Below are 7,805 nucleotides of genomic sequence, written 5' to 3' on the forward strand. Positions count from 1 at the left end.
GACTACTGCTGGGGGCAATGCAGCATAGGGGGGATTACTACTGGGGGCACTGTATAGGGGGGATACTATGGGGGGCACTGTATAGGGGGGACTACTACTGGGGGCACTGTACGGGGGGGACTACTACTGGGGCCACTGTATAGGGAGAACTACTACTGGGGGCACTGTACAGGGGGGGACTACTACTGGGGGCACTGTATAGGGGGGCTACTACTGGGGGCAATGCAGCATACGGGGGATTACTACTGGGGCACTGTATAGGGTGGCTACTACTGGGGGCGCTGTATACGGGGGACTACTACTGGGGGCACTATATAGGGAGGACTACTACTGGGGGCACTGTATAGAGGGGACTACTACTGGGGGCAATGCAGCATAGGGGGGATTACTACTGGGGGCACTGCATAAGGGGGTAGGGGGGCACCAGTACATTACATAGCAAGGGGCACTTGGATCCCTAGATACACCCCTGCCCAGGTGCCCTCTGTATGGGATCACACAATGCGGGATCCCAGAATAAAGGCAAGCATCAGCGGCACTCAGGTACATAAACTCACGGCACAGCAGTAGGTAGCATACCTACTGCTGTGGCTTGAGTTTATGTACCTGAGTGCCGCTAATGCTTTAGCAGCGTTTAGGTGGCACTCAAGGACGACTGGTAATGAACACAGACCACAATTTAGAACAAATCGACGTTTCAATGCTCAGCGCATTTTCATCAGTATCCTGGCTCCATACAGTCTGTAATGAATTGTTCTTACGCACTGAATGCACTTTAATATGTGACTGAAGGTACTTTTTGGAAGCCATTACATATGCACAATACAACTTGTCTATTTTCATTCAAATCATTGTGTGCTGGTTTTCCTACTTTGGATATGCTGCTATATTATATATATATATATATATATATATATATATAAATAAATATATATATATATTAGGGGTGTGCACCGGCCACTTTTCGTGTTTTGTGTTTTGGTTTTGGATCTGGATCTTTCTTCGTGTTTTGGATCTGGATTGGTTTTGCCAAACCACCCTTCCGTGTTTTGGGTTCTGGGTTTTGTGTTTTGGATCTGTATTTTTTTTTAAAAAAGCATAAAAACAGCTAAAATCACAGAATTTGTGTCTTTTTCTGCTCCTATGCTATTATTAACCTCAATAACCTTAATTTCCACTCATTTCCAGTCTATTCTGAACACCTCACACCTCACAATAGTGTTTTTATGTCCAAAAGGTTGCACCGAGGTAGCTGGATGACTATGCTAAGAGATACGAGTGGGCGGCACAAACACGTGGTCCATCTAGGAGTGACACTGCAGTGGCAGACAGGATGGCAGTTTGAAAAACTATGCCCCAAACAGTACATAATTCAAAGAAAAAAAAGAGGTGCAAGATGGAATTGTCCTTGGGCCCTCCCACCCACCCTTATGTTGTATAAACAGGACATGCACACCTTAACAAACCAAACATTTCAGCGCCAGGGTCTGCCACACGACTGTGGCTGAAATGATTGGTTCGTTTGGGCCCCCACAAAACAAGCTGGCAATTAATCTGTCCCTGCACAAACTGGCTCTACGGAGGCAAGATGTCGTCCTCATCCTCCTCATCCACCGATTCCTCACCCTCTTCAGTGTTGTGTACATCCTCATCCTCACAGAGTATTAATTCGTCCCCGCTGGAATCCACAACCACAGGTCCCTCTGTACGTTCTGGAGGCTGGTCTCCCTGGAAGAGTTGATAATTCATTTTATGAACATCATCTTCTCCACATTTTGTGAAAGCAACCTCCTACGCCTTTCGCTGACAAGGTTCCCGGCTGCACTAAACACTCTTTCGGAGTACACACTGGAGGGGGGCCAACTAAGGTAAAATAGAGCCAGTTTGTACAGGGACCTCCAAATTGCTTCTTTTTCCTGCCAGTACAGGTACGGACTGTCTGACATGCCTACTTGGATGCTGTCACCAATGTAATCCTTTAACAGACAGACGCACGCTTGTCGCTGCTGCTTTAAGGATGCAGGAGCGGCTACAGCCCACACATTTCACAAAGAGAAAAAAAAAGATTTTTTTTATTGTTTGAGGAGCACACTTTGAGGGTTACACCACCCTTTAACAGACAGATGCATGCTTGTCGCTGCTGCTTTGAGGATGCAGGTGGAATCTAGACGGGATTTGGAACCGGGGACACACTACCTCCATCAATTGTCTAAATCCCACTGCACTAATGGCGGATACTGGACGCACGTCTAACACCAACATAGCAGTCAAGGCCTCAGTTATACGTTTTGCTTCAGGATGACTGCTGTCGTACTTCATCCTCCTCGCTAGGGACTGTTGGAGGGTCAATTGTTTAGTAAAAGTAGTGGTGTTCCTACTTCCTCTCTGGGATGATGAACAACTCCCAGCAGCAGCAACAGCACTAGGAGGAAGTGGTTCTTGATCTTTCCCTATTTTATTTTTATCGGAGAAAGTTTGGTCCTCCATTTATGTTATATTGATATATACGTGCGGCTAAGGCGCACACAAACACAGAAAATATTTTTTTATTTGTGCTGGAGAGTAGTGCACTTTGTGGGTTACACCACCCTTTAAAAAATGAGCCAGCCGGCTCTTTACTTATGGGAAATAGGCGCACGCTTGGCGCTGCTCCTTTGTTGATGCACGTGCAGCCACAGTGCACACAATTCACAAACACAGAAAATATTTTTTTATTTGGTTTGGAGTGTACTTTGGGGTTACAGCACCCTTTAACGGTCAAGCCAGCCGGCCCTTTACTTATGACACAGGCGCACGCTTGGCACTACTTTGTTGATGCACGTGCGGCTACTGCGCACACAATTCACAAACACAGAAAATATTTTTTTATTTAGTTTGGAGTGTACTTTGGGGGTTACAGCACCCTTTAACGGTCAAGACAGCCGGCCCTTTACTTATGACACAGGCGCACGCTTGGCACTACTTTGTTGATGCACGTGCGGCTACTGCGCACACAATTCACAAACACAGAAAATATTTTTTTATTTGGTTTGGAGTGCACTTTGGGGGTTACAGCACCCTTTAACGGTCAAGCCAGCCGGCCCTTTACTTATGACACAGGCGCACGCTTGGCACTACTTTGTTGATGCACGTGCGGCTACTGCGCACACAATTCACAAACACAGAAAATATTATTTTATTTGGTTTGGAGTGTACTTTGGGGGGTACAGCACCCTTCAACGGTCAAGACAGCCGGCCCTTTACTTATGACACAGGCGCACGCTTGGCACTACTTTGTTGATGCACGTGCGGCTACTGCGCACACAATTCACAAACACAGAAAATATTTTTTTATTTGGTTTGGAGTGTACTTTGGGGGTTACAGCACCCTTTAACGGTCAAGCCAGCCGACCCTTTACTTATGACACAGGCGCACGCTTGGCACTACTTTGTTGATGCATGTGCGACTACTGCGCACACAATTCACAAACACAGAAAAAATATATTTTTTTTAGCACTTGGGGGGAGCACCCCTGACGGACAGAGCACCCCCTGGACAACACTACAGCACCCCTTTAGGACTGGGACACTGCACAGGACTTTGGAGTGGACACAGCCCCTATGGACAACTGACTGCACAACACAGTCCAGCCAGCCCCTATGGACTTTGAAGTAGTGGACACAGCCCCTATGGACAACAGCAGCACAGCACAACACAGCCAGCCCCTATGGACTTTGAAGTAGTGGACACAGCCCCTATGGACAATAGCAGCACAGCGCAGTACAGCACAGCACAACACTACTCTGCACTACTCTACACTACACTACACAGCCCAGCCAGCCCTAACTCCCACCCTCCCTCTTCACTGTCCACAGCCGAGTGAGAAAATGGCGCCAATGCTGGTACCTTATATAGGATCCAAAACCCGCGAGACCAGGAAGGCGGGATGATGACGTTTTGCCTCAATTTCAGATCTGAGTCAGGCGGGAAAAGTCGAGCCTGACTCGGATCAGCCTCGGATCGGGGGGACTTGGGGGGGTTCGGATTTCAGAAATCCGAACCCGCTCACCCCTAATATATATATATATATATATATATATATGCACAAACCCGGCACTCACTAGAATGAACAAATACAATACTTTACCCCGTTGTCCTCTTCATGACATGCATGCAAACATGCAGATAACCGAACAGATCCAGTAAGCGGCACTCAGGGGTTTAGGAAACATGATAGACAACAGCCTTTGTGTGTATATATAATATATATATGTATGTATGTATATATAAAAATGTATATAAATATATTGTGACACAGTTAGGTTAGGGGGTCCCTCACCTGGGTAGAGGACTCCTTCCTTACACACACACACAGCAGCAGGGAAGCAGCACACCAGTCTGGATGCAAGTACCAGCTGGTCGGCGCCAGTCTTTATTGTACAATGTCAGAAATATAAAGAAAACATAAACATAAATCCTAGCCCTGTCGGGGCACTAACTTCACAGGTAGTTCCCTCACTACCAGAACCTGGCAGGGCCTAATGCCCTCACCAGCAACAAAGGCACAGCACAACACTCAGTTAGGTTTTCAAGTGTCTCTGAGCAAACTCCCTGTCTGCTCTCCCAGGTGAGACCCTCAGCCGTAAACACACAAGGCTTATATTGGCCACTCTCAGGTTGGAACCCTAACAAGCCTGTTACCAGGCTGTGAGAACCAAAACCTGGAGTGGCCGTGGGTGGAGCCCTCCCTCTCCTCTCACCCACAACCCCCAGGTCCCAAACCGGCTTTTCAAAAAGCCAAAACTCAAGCCTGCTACACTGCAGACTTTCTCCTGGGGGTTTAAAACACATAAGACAGGAATCTGGGACAAATGTACCTGCCACAGACCACTTTACCAATGATCCTATCACATATCCCCCCCTTTGTTTCGACCTGTGGGGCGGAACTGAAGCCCCCAAACAATGAACGCGTGACAACGCGTCAGCATTGGCCAGCTGGCTTCCTGGCCTGTGTTCCACTGAAAATTTTAAAGTTTGTAACGCCAAGAACCATCTCGTAATTCTCGCATTACTGTCCTTATTTTTGGACATCCACTTCAAAGGTGCATGGTCAGTGATCAATTTGAACTTTCTTCCAACCAAGTAGTACCTGAGAGCCTCTAACGCCCATTTTATGGCCAACGCCTCCTTCTCCACTGTGGCATAGTTTCTCTCATGTACATTCAACTTTCTGCTAAGATAGAACATAGGGTGTTCCTCACCCTCCTTGTTCTGGGACAGAAGCCGCTCCTATACCTACTTCTGACGCATCGGTTTGTACTATGAATTCCCTTTCAAAATTAGGAGTCATCAGGACTGGTTGGGAACACAACGCTACTTTCAACTCCTGAAAAGCTTTCTCTGCCTCAGGACTCCATTCTACCATGACTTTTTGTTTGCCTTTGGTCAGGTCAGTCAGTGGGACTGCCATGGTGGCAAAGTTGGGTATAAACCTCCTGTAGTACCCCGTAATTCCCAAGAAGGCTCTCACCTGCTTCTTATTCAGAGGCCGTGGCCAGTTTTGTATGGCATCAACCTTACTGAGCTGAGGCTTTATCAGGCCTCTGCCAATGGTGTATCCCAGATATTTTACTTCCTCCATGCCTAGACAACACTTTTTTGGGTTGGCTGTCAAACCTGCCTTATAGATGGAGTCCAACACTGCTTGTACCCTGGGTAAGTGAGACTGCCAATCAGGACTATGAATGACCACGTCATCCAGATAAGCAGCCGCATACCATCTATGGGGCCTTAGAATCCTGTCCATCATTCTTTGGAAGGTAGCAGGTGCCCCATGTAGCCCAAAGGGCAACATCTTGTACTGAAACAAGCCCTCTGGCGCTGAAAGAGCTGTCTTTTGTTTGGCGCTCTCGGTTAACGGTACTTGCCAATACCCTTTGGTTAGGTCAAGAGTGGTTAAATACCTTGCCGTCCCTAGTCTCTCAATCAGTTCATCCACTCTTGGCATTGGGTAGGCATCGAATTTTGAAACACTGTTCAACTTTCGGAAGTCATTGCAGAAAAGCACACTCCCGTCGGGCTTTGGAATCAACACAATGGGACTTGACCATTCACTATGTGATTCTTCAATAACTCTAGCATATTTTTAATTTCTTTCGACACCAATTCTCTTTGTGCTTCTGGTAACCTATAGGGCTTTAGATTAACTTTAACCCCTGGGTCAGTGATGATGTCATGTTTAATGACCGAGGTTTTCCCAGGTACGTCAGAGAACAGCACCATATTTCTGATCAGAAACTCCTTGACCTCTTGTTGTTGAATTGCCGACAGGGTTTTTGCCACTGTCACTTCGGGAACTAAGGGCCCTGGATTTACTGGAGGGGCTCGGACGGCCGACAGTACCTTTCTATCTTTCCAGGGCTTTAACAGATTTATATGGTATATCTGTTCTGGCTTTCTTTTCCCTGGCTGTTAAACTTTGTAATTGACCTGCCCCACTCTTTCTAAGATTTCAAAGGGCCCTTGCCATTTAGCCAAAAGTTTATTTTCCACAGTGGGAACCAATACTAACACTCTGTCCCCAGGAGCAAAGCTGCATAACCAAGCATTGCGGTTGTATACCCTCTGCTGTGCCTGTTGAGCCTGTTCCAGGTGCTCTCTCACTATCGGCACTACCGCAGCAATTCTCTCCTGCATTTGAGAAACATACTCAATCACCGTTTTATAAGGACTAGACTGCCCCTCCCATGTCTCTTTGGCAATGTCTAGTAACCCCCTTGGGTGTCTCCCATACAACAAGTCGAAGGGTGAAAACCAGGTGGAGGACTGGGGAACTTCTCTTATGGCCAACAATAAATACGGCAATAAGTAATCCCAATCCCTACCATCCTTGTCGACCACTTTCCTAAGCATGTGTTTTAACGTCTTGTTAAACCTCTTGACCAGCCCATCGGTTTGGGGGTGATAAACCGAAGTTCTTAACTGTTCGATTTTGAACAGGCGGCATAACTCTTTCATGACTTTTGACATAAACGGTGTACCCTGGTCAGTTAGTATCTCCTTGGGTATACCTAGCCTGCTAAAGACATGAACTAGCTCTCTGGCAATGGTCTTGGTTGACGTATTGCGCAACGGGATCGCTTCCGGGTACCTGGTAGCGTAATCCATTATGACCAGATTATACTGGTGTCCCCTGGCAGACTTCATTAAGGGTCCAACCAAATCCATCGCTATTCTTTCAAACGGCACCTCTATAATAGGCAATGGAACTAGTGGACCCTTAAAATGTGGCCTGGGAGCATGATACTGACACTCAGGACAGGATGCGCAAAAGTCAGACACCTCTTTATGAAGCCCGGGCCAGAAAAACCTCTGCATTATTCGCTCAGTGGTTTTCTCTACCCCTAGATGGCCTGCCGTTACATGACAATGGGCCAGATCCAACACTGTTCTTCTGTAGGCTTTGGGAACTATTAGTTGTTCCACAATATCTTCCCCCTTCTTAGTCACCTGATATAACAAATCCTGACACATTGCCATGTGGGGATAGGACAAAGGACTATCAGGGTCTACGGGTTTACCATCAACTACTTTTACATTCTCCCTGGCTTTTACCAAAGTAGGGTCATTCAACTGCTCCACGGCAAAGACCTCTCTTCTGACCTCTAAATCAGGCAGACGATCACCTGGCCCAACAACACTTCCCACCTCAATGGGAGGCACATCAGTTGGCGGGCCACCGTCACGTTCCGCATTCTCTAGTTCGCCAACCATAGTAGAAAAAGGGAATAACTCTGACTCAGAAGAAACTCCCTCCTCCACTACA

The sequence above is a fragment of the Taudactylus pleione genome, unplaced genomic scaffold (genome assembly GCF_031769625.1).
Source record: "Taudactylus pleione unplaced genomic scaffold, aTauple2 ptg000055l, whole genome shotgun sequence".
Taxonomy (NCBI): Eukaryota; Metazoa; Chordata; class Amphibia; order Anura; family Myobatrachidae; genus Taudactylus; species Taudactylus pleione.